A 21,786-nucleotide genomic window follows, 5' to 3' on the forward strand; every position below is an offset into this window, starting at 1 on the left:
GAAACAAAACTACTGGGAGAGAATTAGGAACAGAAAGTTCCCTACAGAGCATCTTTACTGTATGCTGCCTTGCGTCAAGGCGTTGCCCTTGACAGGAGGCAATAATTCCTTCTGTTCTGGAAGATTAAAGGCACAAGCCATCAGCCCCAAAGGTATTTTAGTTCAGAAGGTGGGGGGGTTCTGACCAGCAAGAGTTCACCACTTCAGTGGAATCATGCCCTAGTTGGGGGGCTCCCCTGTTTCTGGAGTGAGGACTGCGAGCTTGGGAGGTAGCATGGGTCTAGTGAAGAGGTCAAATGGACTTGGAGTGGGATGGGCCAGATACGCTCAGAGTCTAGGTCCTGTCATCTGTTAGTTTATGACCTTGTCCGTGTTACTGAAGCTCCTTGTTCAGTTTTCTAATTTTTTGGAGGTGGCGGGAGGTTGTCAAACAGTGTTTATTGAATGTAAAGTAATCCCAGCTCCATGGGGAAGAAAACTGCAAGGAGAAAGATTAATGCACATTACAGACTCACCTGTGCATTTCACACTCACATGTGTACACACGCACTCACCAGCGTCCCTACCACATCCATATCTAAGCTCCAACAGTGACTAAGCAAACACCAGCCTCCCCCAGCCTGAGTGACAGCTGTTAGGAGGTGGTGCCGAGGTGGGGCCCCAGAATGGGTTCTAATAGCAGCAGCCTTCTCCCTCCCTGGCCCCTGACCTCTCCGAGGGACCCAGGATGCCTAGGAAGTAGGTGGCAGCTCTTTCCCACTCTGCCACAGACACTTCTTGGCCTGGATCTCATTCATGGCCTCTTCCGTGGAGTGTGGATCCCTCTTGTCGGCCATGGGTACACGTAGGTCTTGTCGGACTGCAGCATGTGCGCTGTATCCTTGGCTCCCCTTGCCAGTGAGGTGGCTGTACTTGTCCTTGTAGTCCCAACCACGGGCCCCTGCTGGGCTGCCTCCTCTCACTGCCTCTGGGCCAGCTTCTTCAGCTTCTGTGTCTCTTCCACCTTCTGTGGGTCCCACTCCTCCCCACGATGGTGGGAGTCCAGCTCTTCATCTGAGGGTGTAGACTCCTTTTTGGAAGGTCGTGACATAGTGACACTCATCATCTTTCCCAAAGGAGAAGAATGTCAGGCCAGCCCCTCCCACCGTATCGTGTAGAATGCTCCTTTCTGTCTAGTTCATCAGCTGACAGTTCTTGATCGGCCCACATCTTGGATGAAATCTGACAGCTCTTTCTCCGTCATTTATTTTGTTGTTTCTCTTGCTCCGGTAATGTCTCCAGGTTGTGGCCTGCTCTCAGGCCTTGCACCGAGATTCCTGGTCCCCAAGGCTGCATTGCTTCTCCATGGGGCTCAGGATGGATCCCAGTGGGTCCGCCATCTTGGGAATTCAGTTCTCCCATTTGACAAGAATGTTAGGAAGGTTAAATGTGAACTTATGCAGAGGGCCCTAGGTAGTGCCTGATCCGTAGTAGGCACTCCGGAAATTGTCGATCTTCCTCTGTTGTTGATGTGGGACATGTCTGTATCACCACTGGACAGGAACCCTGGGTTTCTGCTTATGAACCAAATGGCACTTCGTCCTTTGGGCAGATAGCCATCTTCTTTCTCTTCTACTCCCTGCATCTGGTTTTTGGTCAGTAGATGGAAGGGGATGGGCCCCTTCTCATCACTTTCGCTCTCATATCATCTCACACTGTAATGTCTGTGTGTGTACTGTGTGTGTGTTTGTGTGTGTCTGTGTGTGTGTCTGTGTGGTGTGCCTTGAGGTGGGAGGGTTGGAATATGAGAAGGCTCCATAATGATTAAAAGAGAGAGAGGAAAAAATAAATACAGTCTAAATATATCTGTTGTTATTTGTTAAAGACCTGCAAAAAGCTTTGTTAACTTCTAGAGAAACCATAAATAGAACCTAGTAAAACTGCTTTTTCAAAATATTAAACCTCTGCACCCTAATTTTATCATGGCTTATGAGCATGACCTTTAATTCTTGTATTAAACGTGATACATTTTTAAAAAAAGATTTTATTTATTTATTTGATAGAGACACAGAGAGAGGGGGAACACAAGCAGGGGGAGTGAGAGAGGGAGAAGCAGGCTTCCCGCCGGGCAGGGAGCCCAATGTGGGGGCTTGATCCCAGGACCCTGGGACCATGCCCTGAGCTGAAGGCGGACACTTAACGACTGAGCCACCCAGGTGCCCCAACATGATGCAGTTTTAAAAAATATTTTATTTATTCACTTGACAGAGAGTGAGAGAAGGCACAAGCAGGGAGAACAGCCCTGGGAATGGGAGAAGCAGGCTCCCCACGGAGCAGAGAGCCCGATGCGGGGCTCCATCGAGGACCTCAGGATCATGACCTGAGCCGAAGGCAGACACTTGACGACTGAGCCACCAGGTGCCCCTAAATGTGATGCATCTGTGTGGCTTCAGTTTCTTTTCTCCTTTGCTAAAAAGATAAAGTACAGTCCTTTTCTTACTAAGAGTGAAGTTTATCATGGTTATGTCTTTTCAGATTTAGTGGAGAAAATCAGATTTACTTGAAAATTATGGGGTAAGGGGCTCCTGGGTGGCTCAGTATTTTTAAGTGTCTGCCTTAAGCTCAGGTCATGATCCCAGGGTCCTGGGATTGGGTCCTGCACTAGGCTCCCTGCTCATTTGGGAGCCTGCTTCTCCCTCTTCCCTGTCTGCCACTCCCCCTGCTTACGCGCACGCGCGCGCTCTCTCTCTCTCTCTCTCTCTCTCTCTCACAAATGACCGTGTAGAATCTTAAAAAAAATAAGAAGAAGAAGAAAAAGGAAATGGTGAGATAAGACATCTGTAGGTTTTGTATTTTAATTCAAGAGTCTGAAAATAAGCTACAATGGCTTGGAGAATACAAATGAGCACAGTACCACAAAGACCACTTTAAAAAAAAAAAAACTTTTGAAGGAATTTACTAATATGTGTATCAAATTTATACCACATTGGATGGTGCCATTGGCAATGTTTTTCTCCATGTCAAAATATTATGGAAGCATGCCACGAGCAGGTACTTTATCTGGGGATAGAGGTTTTTCTGACGGGAGCCAGTTTCCGAGTCATCTTCTAGAGTCCTGTGCTGTCTGTAGTCTGTCTTTGTCCCCTGTGGCCTCCCTCCCTTCTGGCTGGGCATTCAGTCCCATGGTCTTGGTTCCGCCAGCCGTGGTCTCTGTGGTTTGGGAAGCCGAGACCCCATCTGCCGTCCTTGTCCTCAGGGAGCTTATATTTGGGCTTTTCTGGCATCCCTGCCATGTCCTGCGCACCTCTCGCTCCTTGTCTGCATTCTTTTCTTCGATGTGGGTGATTTCATTGGCCTTCGATTTCACTGTTTTTTATTACATTATTATTTCATTATTTTTTAAATTTAAGTTTAATTAGCTAACATATAGTCCATCATTAGTTTTTTTTTTTTTAAGGATATTATTTATTTATTTGACAGAAAGAGGGAGATCACAAGTAGGCAGAGAGGCAGGCAGAGGGAGAGGGGGAAGCAGGCTCTCTGCTAAGCAAGGAGCCCGATGCGGGGCTCGATCCCAGGACCCTAAGATCAAGACCTGAGCCGAAGGCAGAGGCTTAACCCACTGAGCCACCCAGGTGCCCCTCATCATTGTTTTTGATGGAATGTTCGTGCACTCATCAGTTGCATGCAACACCCAGTGCTCATCCTATCACGTGCCCTCCGTCACCCACTTACACCCCCCCCCAAACGCCCCCCCCCCCCGCCCCGTCGAGTGTCTTAGTGTCTCGCAGTACTTCCCTGAGAGGAGTCTCTGTGCTGCTCCAGCTCTCCCCGAGTCCTGCAACGACAGATGCCGTTCACCAGGCGTGTCCAGTGCTTCTTGGAAAGTCCACCGAGGCTCCTATTTTTTCTGTGTTCGGCGTCAATTGCCCTTTAACGTTCACAGCCTTTTATGCGATGTCCCCGAGTTTCCTCTGACTTCCTTCCTCCACCAAGAGGGCAGCCGGCTGACGACGAGTGTCTGGGGGATCAGCCGGATTTCACGGATGTGCCTGAAGTGGTTCTTCAGTTTCAGTCCAGGCTGGAGCCGCTTCGTGGTGGATATGGTGGGTGGGTGTTGGGTGAGCCAGAACCCCACACCCGGCCACAGGCAGGAGCAGCTTCCCTCCACTTCCTTCCATGCAGGGGACTTCTTTTTTTTTTTTTTAAAGATTTTATTTATTCATTTGACAGACAGAGATCACAAGTAGGCAGAGAGGCAGGCAGAGGTGGCGGGGTGGGGGGGAGCAGGCTCCCTGCTGAGCAGAGAGCCTGATGCGGGGCTCGATCCCAGGACCCTGAGATCATAACCTGAGCCGAAGGCAGAGGTTTAACCCACTGAGCCACCCAGGCGCCCCATGCAGGGGACTTTTATTTTTAAGTCAGCGTTGGCACGGATCAAAGTGCAGGATAAGATCTGGAGAAGACTTGGCTGTGAGGCGGTTCTGTTATCCTCTCCCGTCCTAAAGACTGTTCCCGGCTGTACTTACGCCGTGCTTCTTTTCTTTGGTGGGATCATCTTGACGTTTTCTCTGTACGTGTAAGTGGATGATTAGTATTGAGTACATAGGAGATGAGATCATTGACTCTCAGATTTGGAAGAACCTTCCCTTTCTGAGGGGCTGACCCTGGAATTCCTTCTCAAACCCGCCTTCAAGCCTGTGAATGAATGGGCAGCCCCACGCTGTTTGTCTTCCTCCACTGACGGGGAACTCACTGTGTCTCCCAGAACAACCCATTTTACCTTTAGGCATCTCTAACTGTTACAGAACTTTCCCCACCTTAGATTGAATTAGCATTTGTGTCCCTGGCACATTTAGTCATTGTTCCTTGTTCTAACCTTTGGAGCCATGCAGAGCAAGTTTAATCCCTTTTCACGGGGCTGCCCTTCTGGTATTTATGGTAGATGACAGTTTTTCCTGTTCTCAGCCCTGTTCTCCTCCTCTGCACCCAGTGCTTGCTCTTAGCTTCTCGGTCCTGAAATCATCCTGGCCACGCAAACCAGCCCCAGGCAGAGGGGGGTCCCTAACTCACGGGGGAGTTAACACCTGTTAGCAGGTCTCTTTTGGCTAACGAGAGGCTCTTTCGTCCTTGGCACTCCTTGCATGTCCCCTGAGGCTGTGTCCTTGGGTGTAGAGACACACTTCTGAGAGAGTTGGGGGTAGTTATTATTGATTTGAAGGGAGTCTACAGTTTGGTTAACAGCCTTGCCCTGCTGAATCTGGATGTATAATTCCCAGAGATTATTGTGTTCGTGGACAACCATCTATCTCATGGTGGAATTGTTGTCAGCTATGATCCCCCAGATCTTTTTTCTAAGAAACAAGATTTGCTCTGTGTCTTACTCATCCTGGAGTCAAACAGTTGGTTTCTTTGGGGCCTTTGATTCTCCGTGTTTAACTTCATTTTGTTCAGCCTGACCCATCGTCTAGTCTGCTGGTCTGTTTGGCTCCTTATCTCTCAATACATTGCCTATGTTTCCTGGGTTTCTGTGGTTCTAGCGGTTCAGGGCATCTCATATGATCTACCACCTATTGGGTATATGGTTTGGGGCCAGGGCACAGTGAAGAATCTTCTGAGGCAACTGGCAGAACAGATGAGTGGTATCTTAGGGACCCCAAGGGCAGGAGAGAACAGCCTCAGGAAATCAGAACTGGGGAAGCTGAAGCAAGATTTCACCTCATCCCTGCTGCTTTCTGAACGTTTAAATTTTTTTTTTTTTCTTTCCTGGAGGCTGATTTTTCCCTGTCCATGTATTTGGGTGGCAGACTGAATAATGCTCCCCTCCCAAGATATCCACATTGTAGTTCTGGAACCTGTGAATATGTCACCTTACATGGCAAAAGGGATGGGATGAAAATAAGGACCTTGAGATGCGGAGATTCTCTTGGATTATCTGGGTGCGGCCAGTGTCATCGCAGGTTCTCATGAGGGAGGGAGGGAGGAGAGATGTCAGAGGAGAGGCAGAGTCAGAAGAGGCTAATGAGCCGGCTTTGGAGCTGGAGGAAGGGGCCAAAGAGCGAAGCGGTGCAGCTGGCTTCTAGAAGCTGGGAAAGGGGCGCCCGGGTGGCTCTCTTGGTTGAGCAGCTGCCTTTGGCTCGGGTCATGATCCTGGAGTCCCGGGATCGCGTCCTGCATCGGACTCCCAGCCCCATGGGGAGTCTGCTTCTCCCTCTGACCTCTCCTCTGTCATGCTCTCTCTCTCTCTCTCACTCAGATAAATAAATAAAATCTTTAAAAAAAAAATAGAAGCTGGAAAAGGCTATGGAACGGATGTTCCCCTAAAGCCTCCAGAAGGAAGGCAGCACTGACAACACCTAGATGTTAGCCCAGTGAGACAGCTGAACTCCATTTACAGTAAAAATAAATGTGTGCTGTCGTCCTAAGCCACTCAGTTGCAGGTGCCCTCTTGCCTTCAAGTCTTCCGCACGCCACCTGCCCCCTTGCAGTAGGGAGCTCCCCACCTGCCCCTCGTGCCCGTGCTGGACGCGCAGTGTGGGTTGTTCCTGCCTTTCCACCCCCTGCCTTCCTCTTTGTTGTCTGCCCAGGCCCGGCGTGCTTCTTCTGCGGGGTGAGTTTGTGGTGAATGTCTGTGGAACCGAAGACCCCAAGAGAGACCCGGAGGTGTCTTTCAGAAATCCAGCTGCTCCCTGCTTACAGCCCTGCCAGAGAAGGAGTAAGGCCGGTCCCTCAGGATTTTCTCCCAGTGAGCCCGGCGTGGGCCTCGAGAGGGCCACTTCTTCCCTAAGTGTTCTTTCAGCGACTTGAATCTGCTCGAGAGCCCCTGTGTGCTGCGTCCATCTGCTTTGTAGGACTGAACGATTGCCACGTGTTCAGAGTCTCCAAATACCAGAGGTTTGTTAAAGGAAGAGAAGGACCCACAGAAATATGGTTTTGATGCCTTCTTTTTCTTCAGTGTAGTATGGTTGAAAAAGTGCTTCCACACTGAGGATCTCATTTAATCCCCAGCCCTTTTCCAGTTTGTTAAGTATGGGAGTGACAGCATCCCGCTCTCTGTGTGTTGGGGTGGAAACCCGCCCCCCGCCCCGTTCCCACGGTCGTGACCCACCCAATCTCTCTCATGGGGGCGGGAGATGCTCTATTCCCAGGGCTGCTGGAACCATGGCTGACCACCTCTTTAAAGTTGTCGAGAATTTTCTTCTTCTTCTTAGAATGCCAGACAGCACTTCATTCTGCTTTCCCTTTTCCCAAGTCAGCATCCCCTGTACCCTTGCCCTCGCTTCCCTGCTCTTAACAAGGCCTCCTTGCCGTCTGGGAGTTGGGCCGGCCTCGGTGACCTCTGGCTCTGCCACAGTTATCTGGGGGGCCTTGGGGGAGTGATTCAACCCCTGGGAGCCTCCGTTGCCTCACCTGCAAATGGCAATACGTGATAAGCTCCCTGGCAGGGTTGCTGAACAATGTATTGGACTGCTCAGCACGGTGCTCTCTTCTTGGTAAATGCTCAGTGAGGGATCGGGATTATTTATTACTGTACTATTAATCACGTACCTGGTGTGTTTAAAAGCACTAGACACCTAATGTCTCTTTATGCTGCCATTTCTACGTTAGGCTGATTCCAAGGTCAGACTCTGCACTAGGCATCAGAATGGAAATGTACTTTTTTTCCTTTTGGAGGTCTCAGACTGGGGTAGGGGCAGGAGTCTCCATTCCTTGAGTCATTCATTCAATCAGTCAGTCAATTCCCAAACTCACTGTCCGGCAAGCTGTAGGGCACGGGGGGTAAAATGGTGAGAAGAACCCAATACAGCCCCTGTTCTCATGGAACTTGCAGTCTGACGGAGAAGGCAGACATTAATTTAAAACAAGAAAATACACCTGCTGTGGAGGAAGCTGGGCAAGAGTCTAGGGAGATGTTGCCTGGGTGTCTGGTGGACCTTGGGGTTGGATCTGTGTCACCGCGTGGCAGACATGGTCTTCGACTCGGTGGCGGTGGGCTTTGGCAGCACTGGGTCCAGGTCATAGCAGGGTGGTGATAGCCTGGGTCCCAGCGGGGGACAGTCCAAGGTGTCGGAGACCTTGGGGACGCTGTCAGGGGCACAAGCGTTTATAGGAGAGGAGCAGTGGTGAAGAGCTCTGCTGGGGAGACATGGAGACTCAGGGCAGCTGAGTCCTCAGGTGCTTATTAAGGAATGTTTTAAATGGGGTTTTAACTTGGCCACTCCTTCTGTTCAGCCCAAATGATAGCCTGGTCCGCGTTTCCTGTCACTGTGACAGGAAACGCGGACCAGGCTATCAAGCAAGTTTAATTAATATCCTAGTCTGTGAACATGCTTCCCTCTTATCTCTCATTTCTCACTACTACTTTCTTGCTCTCCATCCCGATTTCTCTGTCTTCTCCTGTTTGATTTCTCCTGTTCTGTGATTCCCTCAGCTCTTCTGTTTTTCATCCAATTAACGTTTCTGTGTAAGGAGAAGCGTGCTCTTTGGCTCTGAGATGGAGGAGGAAGGTCGAGTTCCGTCGTCCATAAGCGACACTGGGGAATGGGTTTGGTTTGACGGCCCATTTAAACTCCGCCCCATGCTGCCTTCTCCCCGGAAGGTATAGCTTCCGTGTGTGCCCAGCCCTCGACGTGCTCGTTCTCCCTTCCACAATGCAGTTGGCAATTTTTAGTCATTTAGCTCTCCTCTGTCTTATGGGAAACAGACTTTGCAGCCTTTCAGTTAGGGACCTTGCTGGGTTTCTCTCCACGTCCCTGTGATGGGATGCTCTGTGTTCACAGGGTCCTGGTGAACTATTTACCCTGTTTTTTCTTGGCAGAGGTACCATCCAGGAGCAGAGCTTTGAGAGCTCACCAGGGAGGTATGCCTGATGATGTGGTCAAGGACACGAGTATCTGTGTTCTTTTTTTTTCTTTTTTAAAGATTTTATTTATTTATTTGGCAGACAGAGATCATAAGTAGGCAGAGAGGCAGGTAGAGAGAGAGGAAGGGAAGCAGGCTGCCCACCGAGCAGAGAGCCCGACGCGGGGCTCGATCCCAGAACCCTGGGATCATGACCTGAGCTGAAGGCAGAGGCTTTAACCCACTGAGCCACCCAAGCGCCCCGAGTACCTGGGTTGTGACCTCCTCCAGGCCCGAGGTGGGAGATATCAGGAATTACACGTGTTGGCTCTGGAGCGACCACAAGGATCACAGCAGTGGGTTGGACTGCTTGGTGGTTTCTTTTTTAATGTTACTTGAAAAAAAACCCCAACAAACAAACCAACAACTTTTTATTTTAGAATGGTTTTAGATTCATAACAAAATCATGATGAGAGTATAGAGTTTTCATAGACTGTCCATCCACTTTCCTCTGTTGACATAATACATTTGGTTTGTCACAATTAAGAAACAAATACTGATAAATTATTATTAGTTACAGTCCATCCTTTTTAAAGATTTGCTTAGTTTTTATCTACTGTCCTTTATCTGTTCTGGGATCCCATCTAGGATACCGAGTTCCCGGCAGCTGTCGCTTCTCGGGGCTGAGATAGTTCCTGGGATGACTAATCAATCAGTCTTTCTTTCTTTCTCTCTTTGTTTAAGATTTTATTCATTTATTTGACAGAGAGAGACACAGCGAGAGAGGGAACACAAACAGGGGAGTGGGAGAGGGAGAAGCAGGCTTCCCGCTGAGCAGGGAGCGCAGTGCGGGACTCGATCCCAGGACTCTGGGATCATGACCTGAGCTGAAGGCAGATGCTTAACCCACTGAGCCACCCAGGTGCCCCACCGCTGTTGTTTCTGATAATGCTGACAGTTTTGGGGAGGACTGGTCAGGTATTTCATAGGATGCCCCTCTACTGCCATTTGCCCTTTGCTTTTCTCCTGATTACATGGCGGTAGGGGCCTGGCGAGGAAGACGATGGAGGTCAAATGCCATTTTCCTCATAGCACATACTGTCAGGATGACTTATCAGGGCTGATGTTAACTTGCTGACGTGGGGACCTGGCTGAGGTCATGTTGTCATGTTTCTCCATTGCAAAGTTCTTCTTTCTTCTTTCCATCCTGTCCTCTCTGGAAGGAAGTCACTTGCAGCCTGCACTGGGGAGTGAGGAGTTCTTTTCTCCTTCCTTTAAGGCAGATTGTCTCAGTCAGTTATTTGGAAATCTCTTCTGCATGGGAGATTTGTCCCTCTTGCTCTATTTATGCATTTATTTAATCATTTGCTTATACCAGCCTGTACTCACAGGTATTTATTTTTATATTTTGGGTTTTGATACTTCTTTATCTGTTCCTCAAAGTGTTTCAGCTTTGGCCATTGGAAACCCCATATGTCCAACATATATCTCCGTTACTATAAGCATTGTGGGTTTTGTTTTTTTTTTTTAAGATTTTATTTATTTATTTGACAGAGAGAGATGACAAGCAGGCAGAGAGGCAGGCAGAGAGAGAGAGGAGGAAGCAGGCTCCCTGCTGAGCGGAGAGCCTGATGCGGGGCTCGATCCCAGGACCCTGAGATCATGACCTGAGCCGAAGGCAGCAGCTTAACCCACTGAGCCACCCAGGCGCCCCAGCATTGTGGGTTTAAAAAAAAAAAAATTAAAAAAATTTTTTTAGAGCACTTTAATTTAATTTTATTTTTTCAGTGTTCCAAGATTCATTGTTTATGCACCACACCCAGTGCTCCATGCAATACGTGCCATCCTTAATAGCTACCACCAGGCTTACCCAGCACCTCCCCTCCTCCAAAACCCTCAGTTTGTTTCTCAGAGTCCACAGTCTCTCATGGTTCCTCCACCACCCTCCCCCAATTAAAGTCCTTACTTACATTCTGGCACTACAAGATGCTCCAGGCCCTCTTGTATGTTTCCTGCCCCAGTCCTGGAAGTGGCCATTTCTTCAAGGAGCCCTGGTTCCTTTTACCAGATCATCTATCAGTGTTATAAACCAAGACGTGGGTGCTAGGTGTGTGCATTGCTACTGCAGTATTGTTGCTCCTAAGCCGTCTTTACTGACAGAGCAAGGAAAAATATGTATATACTGTATTTATAAATATGTAACTATCTGTATTGATATCGAGCTAAACGAGATCACACTGGTGTCTCCAAGTGGAATCCACTATCACAAGATCATTCTAGCCTTCTTCTCTTGCAAATCTGTAGCCTTCTACCTCTAACAGGGAGAAGTAAGACCCCCACCATCTGCCATCCATTGACTTAACTGTTTATCCAGAGTATACACGTATAGTGGTTTCAGCATTGTTGACACATTCCTCTTGGGAAACAACTTTATCAACTACCCTAAAATACCGTGTATCGTTCCTTTTGCTTTTGGGCTCCACTCATTTCTAGAGTTATTTAGATCATTTCCTTTTCTCCTCACCCCCTTCTGTGAAGTTGTTTCATACATTTGTAATACAGCTAGATTCAGTCTGATGGCTCTCTAGGAGAGAGAAATGGGGAGTTGAAGACTCAGTTGTCAGGGAACAGAGTTAGAAAAAACTTGGAGATATTTAATTATATCTCCCAAATGTGTGGGGGTTCCTTGCCACTGGGTGACAGGATTCTCATAATCTTTTCTCCCTCTGCTTCCCTTTGTCCCTACTCACTTGCCAGGAACTACGTGTTTGTGTTCCCTTCAAATCCTAACCCTAGATGTGATGGCTTTTGGAGATGGGGCCTTTCGGAAGTAATTAGGGTTAGATCAAGTTAGGTCATAAGGGTGGGGCCCTCTCGGTGGGATTGGTAGTTTTGGAAGAAGAGGAAGAGAGAGGGATCTCTCTTCCCACACAGGCACTGAGGAGGGGCCCTGTGCTAACCCAGTGAGAAGTCTGCCATCTGCCAGGAAGAGAGCTGTCATCAGGAACTGAATTGGTCAGTACCTTGATCTTGGACTTCCCAGCCTCCAGAGACATGAGAGAGAAATTTCTGTTGTTTCATCCACTCAGCCTGCGGTGTTTTGTGGTGAGCAGGCTAATGTCCCACTCTCTAGAAGAAAGGTAGGCACCCCTGCACTGTTGAGGGACCCTTTCTTAAACCAAATCACTGATTCCCTTTCTACCTCTAAACAACAAAGGACCTTCCTTTCCACCAGTGATCTGGGGGTAAAAGATGGGTCTAGGTCCATTTATGTATGAAATGTCAAGGATAAAGCCTCTATTTCAATTGTCTGATGCTATGATGGGACACTTTCGGCAAAAGATAAGCATTAGGGTCAAGGGAATGCTGCTCAGTGGAGAGATTATAATCACTTAGTTGGAGAAAAACATAACCCCGTTCCCCAAGCATACCGATCCCATGAGAGAACAGGAGGGCCTGGTTTTAGAAGCAGGAAGCACACTCTCCAGGGGCTCTGAGCTGGACTCGAGTCCCAGCTCTTCACTGTGGTCAGCCGGACAGCATCACGTGCTGCTGTCCTGCCCGAGATCATGAGCTTGGAAGTGCTTGGTGAACCCTAACTTTGCAACGTGGATGTGATTGATAAAATATCCTCACTAAAGACTGAGGCTTTCTCGAGGCTGATTTTTCTCTGGGATGCTGCTGTGAGTTCTCCACATTTCTACTTGTATTATGAGGTGTCTTTAGCTTCTTTAGAAGATCATTGTGTCTTTGCCTTACAGCTGTCTGCTCATCCCGTGGAAGCAGAAATCACAGGAGCTGTCACTGGCATAGGAAATAACGGCAAGCCTGACGCTCCAGAGAAATGTACCTGATGCTCCAGAGAAATGTACGATGGCCCTCAACTCTTCCAGATGGGCGATTTAAAAAAAACAACAGCTCTTAACTGCCAGGGAGGGACTTCCTTTCATTGTTTTCCTTTTGTGTTTCTTCCTTTTTCCTCTTCATTTTTTCTCTTCCCTTTGTAGTGATCTTTTTCATGTCTAGGGTTCAAAAAAGTTATTTACTTTTTATTGCCTGTTTCATTTCACGACTTGGCACCTGTGTTGATACGAATGTCTGCTTCCTGCCACCCTCAGGACAGTCAAAGTGTACAGAGTGAATTTGCCATAGCTTCACACCATGATTTCCACCACGATGACTCAGAGAAGGTTCCAGCTGGGGAGAGCCAGCCAGGAAAACAAATTATACTTTGGGTTTTATTACAAAACCTTTCTAAATTGAGCCCCTAGGAGAAAAAGGAGACCTTTAAGTAAATTCACTTCTTGTGGTATTTTTCTATACGGTCATCACTGACCCATCCAAATTAAAGTGTGTGTGTTAATGTTCAACATTAGGCTAATGTCCAGAGGTTAGTTTTGGACATGACAGTTCAGAAGGTTAATGTTTAGTATACGAGCATTTAGAAGAGTACTTGGTACACAGTGTGAGTGTTTAAGAGTTAATTACATTATTGTCATTCTTGTGAATGCAAGGAGGGCTCCCGCGGGGTGAGTTGTGGGACAATGAAACAGAGATGAGGGACTAACGTCAATATTGGGAGCAGGCAGAGGAAAGTAAACTGGAATTGCTGCTCCTGTGTTACCGGTGTGGGAGAAGTGGTAATGGAGGTGGGGCTGGATCCCAGAGCAGCAGTTAGGGTCTAAAAGCTGAGAACTAAGGAGCTTGAAAGTGGTTCATCTAATAGCTGTCAGGGGTATGCTACATGGTCTCTGAAAGCCTTTTTCCCTTCAGAACATGATTCTAGTAGGTTCTCCTCTGCTTCGGCATGGGCATGGATAAGTCAAGGGGTTTTGTAGGAGAGGGAAAAGGAGTGACTTCTTTCCCTCTGGATTCTTCTAGGCTGGATTTATTTCTGTCTTTTCTGGCATTGCCAGGGTGAAAAGGTATTTCCATGGACTTCTACTGTTGGTCTAAATTAAATGCAGACCATACCGCTTCAGCTGTTCTTGGCGCAGCCTCGAAGGTTCAGCCACAACCAGGACAATGGGCAACTGCCAGAGGGAGGGAGAGAAGTAATATTCCATAAAATTAGGGAAGGTTTGGCTCAGGATTTTTCGAGCGTGAATACCAGGTTTTGCGTTTCATTGGCACCTCCTAGGCTGCAGTTGCATTCCTGAGCAATTGGGAGCAAATCCGCCAGAGATCTCCTACTGGGGTGGAGGGGAGTGGGCTGGGCAAGGGAGGCATCTAATTTTTTCCGCAACTGCCTGTATTTTTGTATTTTCATTTCTGTGATAATTGACATTCCTTGAAAGAGTTGTCTTTGCTCTGTTTTGCTGCTGCCAACTGTGGTCAGGTTTCCCTGCCTTCCTAGTCAGTGAGAGAGTTCTCACCAAGGTCACTTTTGATCTCCACGCTGCTTAAAACAGCAATGCTCCCTAGTCTTCATCAGCTTAGTAGCAGTGTTTGGCTCAAGGACCGTCCTTCCTTCTGGAAACACTAGCTTCTGCAGGCTTGTAGGCCACCACACTCCCTGGTTTTCTCCCTTCCCCTGGCTGTCCCTGCTCTGGTATCCGTCTGTTCCTTCTCTTCTCAGTGTTGCAGCCATGGGCTAGGCCCTCCTTGGATCTCCTTAAATGCCCATCATGATTCGCTGGGTCTGCGTGGGGCTCTCAGGGGACGCTGTGACTCTAGTCCAGGAGCACACTACACAGCAAGGCCCCAGGGCTCTGTCCTCAGCCTCTCCCTCTGCGTTACCTCCTAGGGGAGCTCACCCAGCCCCTGGCTTTCACGAACATTTGACTCGCGTTGGTGTCAGTGTCCCACCACCTGACTTGGGATGAGACCCAGAGCCCTCTCGGATGCCCGCACATCCCCATAATTTGGTTCCTGCCCTCTTCTCTGCCCTCCCCGACACCTTTCGTCCTCCCTCTCAATTTGTTCTGGCCGAGTTGACTTTATTGCCAATTTTCCAACTCCTATAGGACATCCCGTTCTTGGGAACTCTAGACTTGCTGTTCTGTCTACCTGGCGCTCACGCAGCTTGCAAAGGCCTCCCCCTAGCCTTGCAGTCAACTCTTCCCCTTCCAGAGAGGCCTTCCTCGACCATGGTAGCCCAGACGGGTCTTCACCACCACCTTGTTCTCTCCTTGCCCTGCCTCATTTTCTTCACAGCACTTGTCACTGTTTGAATTACTTGTTTGAAGTTCTGTGGTAGGAGGGGGCCTAGCCCTGAGAGAGGCTCTCCGCGAGAACTTGGGTGTGACTAAACAGAAGCTTAGGGTCAGCATATCCTCAGTGACCAGGTCGTCTGTGGATACCAACACTCAGTTCCAATGGCTACGTTTACAAGGGCTGGGCTTCAGGTATTATTAGTGTATTTTAATTATCATGACCTATCGGAAGAAAAACCGAGATACTGTGGGCACGTAAATGAGGCTGTTGCATCACAGGAAGACCTGGTAGTTTTGTGGCAGGTGGCCCAAAGGAAGGTTTACGCAGTCGTTTGAATAAAGAAAGGGCACGGAGGCTTGTACAAGGTGACACGTGCGCCGTGAGAACAGGAGGACCTGCCTGGACTGTAGGGTCACTGTCTTGCTCACACAATATACGGTGATTCAGTTTCAGCAAAATGAACTTTATCCTCGGTATAAAATTTGTGTTGTGAGTTTGAATTGTATTGGCTTCTTAAACATACTTTGTTGAATGTACAGATTTGGTTTGGCTGTATGCTATCATAAGAATGATAAAAGTTGAGAATTTTTTCTTTGAGGACATGTACTGATACAAGCTTGCAAAAGACTAAAATAGGGACACCTAGGAATAGGTTTTAACATCACAAACTGCTTGTGCAAAGGTATTTTTAACACAATAAAGATAGTGTGGCTCTGAGTGGGCTTTTTTAGCATGCTTTCAAGAGAGTGAAATTTAAAAATACCCGTATTCTTATGAATACCAAAGAATATCCTGACAAACCCCAAAAGGCTAAAAAAGTATTACTTTTGTTTATTTACGTAATGGAACCTTCTGTTTCTGGTGACTGCTTCAATTTCTAATTATTGAAGAGCATCCTGAATTGTGAAACTTCTGTACCCGACACATCTGCATAAAGTGATGATATTTCTGTGGTTCTGCATAAACAAAGACAGCCCCACCCGTGCTGGGGCTGGGGTTAAGAAGGCAGGAGGGCAGGCAGAAAAGCTCCCTGTTCTGACTTTTGCTTTAGGTGCTTCTGGCCCCTCGAGACTGGGGAGGGAGGTGGATTTTGCACTTGGGAAATGAGACCCAAGAGGAGATAGATTCTTTGCCTTGAAAGGAGCTGTGAGTGTTGGTTCCCCACCCATTTCATTTGAATCTATGTGTTTGTTTATATCCTGTTCATTTCTGCCGTCAACCCTTCAGGCTGCTCTGACCCAAAGACTGGGTTGTTTATAAACCACAGAAGTGGATTCCTCACAGTTTTGGAAGTCCAAGATCAAGGTGCCTGCATGTCCCCCCTTCTGGTAGAGGCCCTCTTCCTGGTTCAGGGCTGATGCCTCCTTGCTGGGTCCTCATGAGGTGGAAAGGGCTAGGGGATTTTCTGGGGTCTCTTTTAAGAGAACACTAATCCCATTCCTGAGAGTCTAAGCACCTCCCAGGGCCCCGACCTCCTAATACCACCATCTTTGGCGGTTAGGAATTCAACATGAATTTGGGAAGGTGGGGGAGATACAAGCATTCACACCGTAGCAGCTTCCAAATGTAAGTTGAGACTCTCGTGCTAACGGGCTCAGCCAACGGGGAGACTGGGGCAGAAGACAGAGAGTAGAAGTTGGAGATGAGGGGGTGGGAGTGCTTCAGGAAGGGAAAAGCAGGGAAAGGACTTCAGAAATGCCCAGATTATCTCAAAGAACTTTCCGTTCTCCAGTTAACCTGAGTAACCGGTGAGAGCAAGATGCAGCCTGTTTGGTGTGACTTTGGGCCCTGGGATAGTCCCCCGTTCCCTTGTCGCCCATTGTCGTCCATCTGGAGTTTATCTGACTCGGGGTGAGACTGAATGGCTAATAGACAACCTGCATTTATGCATGTGGAAATCTGCTGGGTTGTTACTTTAGTTTTTTTTTTTTAAATTCTTTATTAACATATAATGTATTTTTTGCCCCAGGGGTACAGGTCTGTGATTCATCAGGCTTACACATTTCACAGCACTCACCATAGCACAATGTCCATAACCCAACCCCCCCCCCCCCCCACCGCAACCCTCAGTTTGTTTTGTGAGATTAAGAGTCTCTTATGGTTTGTTTCCCTCCCGGTCCCATCTTGTTTCATTTTTTTCCTTCCCAACCCCATCAGCACCCCACCCCCCGCCCTGCCTCTCAAATTCCTCATATCAGTGAGCTCATATGATAATTGTGCTACTTTAGGTTTATTTTTATTATATATTTTAAGATTTTGGGGTGGCTACCCAGTGTGATCTTCCGTTTGCTTTTAGCAGTCCTGCCGTGTGGGACTCAGGAAGCGTCTGTGGGCAAATCCAGGTGCCTGTCACTTAGAGCCTTGCTTTCTGGGTCCTGTGCAAACAACTGAGGGGTGCATTTAGGGCACTTGGTTGGTTTAGGAATTGATGGGTGCAGGGAGGTGGGAAGGCTGCATACCATGGACCCTTGCAGTCGTTTGGCGCGATGTGCTCAGGATGCCAGCGGCCGCCATCTTTTCCCTGATGAGGAAAAAGATGGCCAGATTTCCCTGGTTAACCTTACTTTGAGTGACCAGGAGGAGATGCTTTGCAGAAGACATACCATATATTCCAGGGGCGAATGTTTGGCTTTGGAATTCCCTTTGCAGCGGTCGTGTTTGGGGGAGTTCTGGGAACCGGGCTGGTTGCAGCTGGCATTGTTGGAATTCCAGTGTCCCTTTTACCTCCCTGAGGAGATGCTTGATAACCCAGGGCCTATTTTCTGTTTTGAAGTACGTGCGTCTTATAAACGCGGCTGTTGGGGATGGGGAAAAAACCCACTGTGATCTGATCAGGTTCTAGTGTGTTAAGTAAGCAGTGACACAGCAGCACCTGGGTGGCTCAGTGGATTAAGCATCTGCCTTCAGTTCAGGGTCCTGATCTCATGGTCTTAGGATCGAGCCCTGAGTCAGGCCCCACGGGGTGGTCTGCTCCTCCCTCTTCCTTTGCCCCCTCCCCCCGCAGTCCTTCCCTGATCATGCACACTCTCTGTCTTTCTCTCCAATGAATAACTAAAATTTTAAAATAAAAAACAGTGACTCATATAACAGCTGGAGATAGGAGCACCCACGAACGGTAGGATAGGAGATTTGATATGGGAAAGATTGGGCTTTTTAAATACTGTTCAAATTTTTTAAAAAGCCCATGTGCATTGTGCATACTTTATTAATTTTAGTTCATTTATTCGTTCATCTGGTGCCTGCTACATGCAAGACACTGTCCTAGGTGCCAGAGGAAGGCCTCCTTGGAGGGTTACACCGCTCCTGACATCTGACAGTCCACAGAGGCTGGCTTGCTGGATGCTGGTGCGGTGGGACATGGGGGCGCGTTTTCCACAGCTTTCCAGTGACCACGCCAGTGTGATTGTGTCAGATGCTGTGGGAGGCAGAAGAATGAAAACATGATCTCTGCCCCAGAAAGAGCTCAGGTCTTTGGGACAGAGGGTCTGGGCTTAAATCCATCGCTGCCCCTGAGCGAGGTGTGACCTTGGAAATCACTGGCCCATCAAACGTTGACACATCCCTAAAAGGGAGAAAATAGGGGCTGGGAGGCTCTGAACAGACAGGTTACAGAGAAAGCTTCCAGTACCTGCTGTGGCACGGTGCAGCCACTATGTGCATTTGAGAAACTTAAAATGCAGCGGTTGGGACAGAACTGATTAATAGAAGAGCCGTGACCATGTGGAGCGGGGTAAGGTGGACTGTCCTGGAATCCAGAGCGGGCAGGCCTTGTGGGGGTAGCTGACAAGGTTTTTGTAGCTGAAGGGAGATCATTTTTAATGGAGGAAGAAAGGGTTTGAAGTCAAGGTCATAGTAACAGGGTGAGGATTCTCTTGCTGGGTACCTGTGTCAGTGGTGGCCTCTTGGTGGCCGGGTAGAATGTTCTAACGGCATTAGTGGGAATGTGAGCCTAACGTATGCGCGGAACTTGAGGAGCACCCCAGGGTGCGAAGTTGACTGTGATGTAGTGACAAGACTGGAGAAGTGTCTTGAGAAACGTAAGAAGATGCCCCTAGGTTTTAGGAGGTGAATTTCTTGGATATTTGGCTTCAGTGTAGATAGTTGTAGGTAAGTGTCGTGTCAGGAACGGCAGGTAGGTTTTATTTTATGTCTACACGGATTGTCAGTGACAAAGGGAGGGCGGTGTTGAGGATTTGGGGGCTCGAGTTTCGCTTATAGCAAAAAGCAGTGATAGGTAACCTTGTGTCTGTGTGTTTGGGTTTCCACTCCATATAGCAAATGTCATGGGTCTCTCTGGTTAAGGTCTTTTCTGTGCGCCTGGCAACAAAGACATTTATTCTTGCAGCAATTAGTTACTGAATTCCCACTATGGACACAGCACTGTACTTTAGATTCTCAGCTGTTGTCTGCTTTCTTAATTGGTTAATTATTTCAGGATGTTGGTGGTTAATGCTGTTTGGTGAACCAGTGGGGTGTTTAGCCTCTGCCTCTTATTTAAAAATATTTTATGATCCAAGTTAGTTTTTTTTTTAATTTAAATTTAAATTTTTAAATTTTATTTATTTATTTATTTTTAAGATAGTGGGGGAGGGGCAGAGGGACAGAGAGAACCTTGGCGTGGAACGCAACACGGGGCTCTATCTCACAACCCAGAGATCATGACCTGAGCTGAAATCAAGAGTCAGCTGCTAAACAGATTGAGTCACCCAGGTGCCCCAAGAACTTAGCTTTCTTGAGGCCGTAAGCGCCATATTAAATTTTTTTTGCTTATGATTTTCTGTTATTTCCTTTAGCCTACAGTATATGATTTAATATTCTCTATTACCTTATGCAGTCATCATCAGTAATCTGACTCTAGAGATAGGGAAATACTCAGAGATGTTAAAGAAATTGTCCAGAGCCAGGATTGGACTGGACTCAAATGTCAGACACGTTCCCCCCGACGCTGCACCTGGGTGCTGGGCTCCATTGCTTGTCCTCACAACCGTCAGCTTCCGTCTCTTGTGGGGAGAACATTTTAGAAATCGCTTTAGGGTCAAGAGGTGAAAAAGAATGAATAATATATCTTCAACATTATTTGGACATGAATTCTGTATTTTCTTTCAGAGACCATGTCGAATATAAAATGTCAGTCACCAAATTTTAGAATTAAAGTTAGGAAGAAAAGGGACACCTGGGTGGCTCAGTCAGTTAAGCATCTGCCTTTGGCTCAGGTCACCGTCCCAGGGTCTTGGGGCCTAGTCCTGCATCTGCCTCCTTGCTCAGCAGGGAGGCTGCTTCTCCTTCTCCCTCTGCCTGCCACTCCCCCGCTTGTGCTCTCTGTCTCTCTCTCTTTCCAACAATCAAACCAACCAACAAATAAATTAAATCTTTAAAAAAAATAAAGTTAGGAAGAAAAGAACATTATAAATATATTGGTAACACACATGCTAACCAGGTAAGTAAGGAAAGAGGAGTGGGATCAAAATGGACAAAAGTGGAACAGAGAAGGATGTACTGGGACCATCTGTGGGGACGGGAGGGAGCAGACTTCCAGAGGAGACATGGGGGTCCCTGGAAAGCCAGCCGGGTGCTGTGCTCCAGCCCGAGTGTGATCAGATTGGTTAGTCCTTGTGGCCCCCGATCCTTATGCTCCTGGTGGATTCTCCAAAACATCTATCCTTAGTATAAAAAGAGTCTTTCGATAGGTTTTTTTCCTCCCCGTTCTCTTTATCCACTTACTTTTTGTGTGAAGTGGATAGATTTAGGGGGAAGCTGCAGCACACAGTATTAAAAATTTAATTTTTAATTTTTTCCCCCAGATGGAAAACTTTTGGTCGTCATTCTCATTTTTTTTTTTTTTAAAGATTTATTTATCCATTTGACAGAGATCACAGGTAGGCAGAGAGGCAGGCAGAGAGAGAGAGAGGAGGAAGCAGGCTCCTTGCATAGCAAAGAACCCGGTGTGGGTCTCAATCCCAGAACCCTGGGGTCATGACCCAAGTCGAAGGCAGAAGCTTTCACCCACTGAGCCACCGAGGCGCCCCTCTTCATTCTCATTTAAGATGTTGCTTGTCCTTCTCATCTTACTCAAACCATACTGAACTCTGTAGGTTAGTCAGCACTCTCCCTTCATTTTCAAACCTCAGACTTTATTTTTGAAATGGTTTTCCCAGGGAGTTTTCCAGAGTCTTTTTTTTTTTTAAAGATTTTTATTTATTTATTTGAGAGAGAGACAGTGAGAGAGAGCATGAGAGGCGGGAAGGTCAGAGGGAGAAGCAGACTCCCCATGGAGCTGGGAGCCTGATGTGGGACTCGATCCCGGGACTCTGGGACCGTGACCTGAGCCGAAGGCAGTTGCTTAACCAACTGAGCCACCCAGGTGCCCCAGTTTTCCAAAGTCTTGACTGTGTGAAGACATTTCCTTCGAAACCTTAAAAGTTTGTTCAGTTTCCTATGTTTGCACCACAGAACTGATAGGTAGATAGGAAAGAAGAAAAGAAAGAATGTAAAGCTTAGTTTAGGTAAGACTGCCTCTTTCTGTCATGTTTGGGAATAAGCACATTATTTATTTATTTCTCAAGATTCTATTTATTTATTTGACAGAGAGAAAGATCACAAGTAGGCATAGCAGCAGGCAGAGGGAGAGGGCAAAGCTCCCTGCTCAGCAGGGATCCTGAGATCATGACCTGAGCTGAAGGCAGAGGCTTAACCCACTGAGCAACCCAGGTGCCCCGGGAATAAGTACATTTAAAAACTAGTAAGCATTTTGCTAATCTTTGGCTTTTCTCAGTCTGATTTCTCACTTTTACCTAGTTGAAGTTCCTAGTT

The 21,786-nt window shown here is 47.6% G+C and overlaps 1 protein-coding gene and 1 pseudogene across 3 annotated transcripts in view; one reads left to right on the forward strand and one right to left on the reverse strand.

Annotated features, from left to right (window-relative positions):
- Nucleotides 1-21,786, forward strand: part of CGNL1 (cingulin like 1) — a 161,840-nt gene that overhangs the window by 33,880 nt on the left and 106,174 nt on the right. The window contains exon 1 of one of the 3 annotated variants that reach the window (XM_032341443.1): nucleotides 6,672-6,694. The exons of 1 other annotated variant lie outside the window; for it this stretch is intronic. The gene's annotated coding sequence lies outside the window, so the exon portion shown is untranslated. Of the gene's footprint in view, nucleotides 1-6,671; nucleotides 6,695-6,724; nucleotides 6,874-21,786 lie in introns of those variants that run through there. One more of the 3 variants, XM_032341442.1, reaches the window with a different exon arrangement.
- Nucleotides 732-1,379, reverse strand: LOC116589810 (annotated as a pseudogene).

This window comes from Mustela erminea, chromosome 5 (genome assembly GCF_009829155.1).
Source record: "Mustela erminea isolate mMusErm1 chromosome 5, mMusErm1.Pri, whole genome shotgun sequence".
Taxonomy (NCBI): domain Eukaryota; kingdom Metazoa; phylum Chordata; class Mammalia; order Carnivora; family Mustelidae; genus Mustela; species Mustela erminea.